Genomic DNA, 2,406 nt, shown 5'->3' with positions numbered 1-2,406 from the left:
TGGTGAGGGAGTCCATTGTTAGAGCAGTGTCCTGCTCCTCAGCCTGTTACCCTGTGAGCATGTGCACTGGTGTATATGGCTGGTGGCTGCAGCTTTACCCATGCAGGCCCCAGAAGTTCTACTTGTTGAATTCAAGTAAGAAAGATTCAGTTATGGTCTCAAGACCCAGAGTCACGTGGGCTTTTGCTCCACTTGGATGCAGTTTACCTTGGAGGCCCTGGAGAGCTGAGAACACTGTCTGGGTGTCTCCTGTGGTACTGGACAGGACACTGGAGTTGAACTGCCCATTTGAGCATTTATGGAGCGCTGTGTAAAGTCAGGGACTGAGCAGTGTGGAAATCTCAAAATACGGAAGAGAAAGGGAAGTATGGACTCTGCTGAGTGCTTTTGAAGACACAAAGTCCTTAGGTTCCTCAGGGGAAATAGCAAGTGCTTGTCTTTGGGAATTCTGGAAAGACGTTTTTAAAAGGCTTAGGATTTGTATTTGGCGTTTTAAGGATGGTGGGTGCTTTGTCTGTGTGGGAGGAGATAGGCATTACAAGGACACATTTGAGGAAAGTTCTAGATGCATAAGGAGTTGGAAGGACAGACACATGTGTGTGGGCCAGATGAGACGATCCCAGGGATTGTCCTGGGGGGCAAGGCTCAAGTGGATGGGGGCTAAATGCAAGGGCTGTCCCAGAAGGTGGGGGAGGGCATGGGCTTAGTGTCCAGTGGAGAGGTATGTGGAGGGAGGGAGAGCAGGAGAGCCGCTCTTGTCTCTGCCCCACAACATGTGGCATGCTGTCCTGCTGGCACTCATGCCCCTCTCTGCCTCGGGGAAAGTGCTCTGCGGGCCTCACTTCTGGGTCCTGTTAGTGCAGAGGGGCCAGGTAAGCATTTGGAACCCGGAAAGGGGGTGGTGCAGAAGGGATTCCCAGAATGCTGTTCTGATGTGTTTTTCCATCCAAAGACAGCCGAGAAGAAGCAGTTCTCGGGAGCATCCCTCTGCCCAGCTATGTCATCTCCCCTGTGGCCCCTGAGGATCGCATAAGCCGCAAGTATTCTTTTAAGGTACTGTCTCTCTCCGGCCATTCGTGCCATCTTAAGAGGCAGTGTTCTCAGGAACACCTTCATGGGACAGGAAAGGAAGTTAGGAGGCTAGAGAGTCTCAGACTCAGACTAATGAGGTCTAAATGACTTAATAAAATCATGGCCAAGTGTGGTGGGCCCACACCTGTAATCCAGTATCCGGGAGGCAGAGGCAGACAGATCTCTCCACATCAAGGCCAGCCTTGTCTGGTCTACATAACCTTTTGGTCTACCCTAGCCTAGCCAGGACTACATAGTGAGACACTGTCTTTATTTTTTATTTTATTTTTCTTAAAAATTGGTTATCACCCTAGCCATGAAGTACAGCCTCTTCTATTCTGTAGTCTAGGAGCTGCTCTGAAATCATTTTGTTCAGTGGCTTCTAGAATTATCTTTGGTGGTAAAGTCTTCTTCAGAAAGTCTTCCCTTTCTGGGCGTAGTGGTTCCTTTTCTGTGCTGTGACCAGAAGCAACGTACAGGGGAAAGGGTTTATTTTGGGTTACAGTTGCAGAGGCATGAGTTCTTCATGGCAGGGAGGTGCGAAGTGGAAGCTGAGTTCACTTTTTAAACTGTAAGGGCAAATGAAGGGGGAGGGACTGGATGTGGCTTGAGGCTTTTAATCTCCAAGCTCACCCCCAATAGCTTTCTCCCTCCAGCAAGGCTGCACAACCTAAACCTCATCAGACAGCACTACTTTGGAGCTAAGTGTTCAAATACTGGAGCCTATGGGGGATGCTTTTCATTCGAACTACCACATTGGGATTGAGCGTCACTGGGGGTAAATAATTGTGGACCAGGAGAGACAGACTTTGGAGTGGCGTCGTGGTAGTTTGTCATGGCTGTGTACAGTTTATCGTCACACTTCATTGTGAAATGGGAGATAGGTGCCGAGAAAGCATCTTCTTGTGTCCTCACCCCTCCCTTCTGTCCTTCAGCCAGTGGTCTTTCCAAGATCCAGTCACATCCTTTTGTAGCCCGAGCTTGGCCCCCTCAGTAGCTTCTCACTGATCTCTAACTGAACACAGATCCTTAATGTGACCTGCAAGGCCCCGAGCACCCCACCCGGGCAGCATCATAGCCTCGCCGTGTGCCGCCCTTCCCTTTCCTCCCCTGAGCCGGCCTGCTGGCCTTGTCTATGAAGATAAATACTAAATGCTTCTCAGGGCCTGAGAGTCTCTTCCTCTTATTCAGGAGTTGCCTGTCAGGAAGAAGGCATCTTGAATATCCATCCTCAGATGAGTCTAGGTCAGGTGCTGTTTTCCCTCTTCCACAGCGTCCCAAACACACACTCTCTCTCTCTCTCTCTCTCTCTCTCTCTCTCTCTCTCTCTCTCTC

General features: G+C 50.0%; 1 protein-coding gene across 5 annotated transcripts in view; it reads left to right on the top strand.

Annotated features, from left to right (window-relative positions):
• Positions 1–951: 951 nt before the first annotated feature.
• Positions 952–2,406, top strand: part of Plekha7 (pleckstrin homology domain containing A7) — a 51,035-nt gene continuing 49,580 nt past the window's right edge. For 4 of the 5 annotated variants that reach the window (XM_013347694.2, XM_013347693.2, XM_026781201.1 and 1 more), the window contains exon 1: positions 982–1,053. The gene's annotated coding sequence lies outside the window, so the exon portion shown is untranslated. Of the gene's footprint in view, positions 1,054–2,406 lie in introns of all 5 variants that reach the window. The other variant, XM_013347695.2, reaches the window with a different exon arrangement.

Source organism: Microtus ochrogaster, chromosome 8 (assembly GCF_000317375.1).
Source record: "Microtus ochrogaster isolate Prairie Vole_2 chromosome 8, MicOch1.0, whole genome shotgun sequence".
Lineage (NCBI taxonomy): Eukaryota > Metazoa > Chordata > Mammalia > Rodentia > Cricetidae > Microtus > Microtus ochrogaster.
This window is presented reverse-complemented; position numbering and strand designations above follow the sequence as displayed.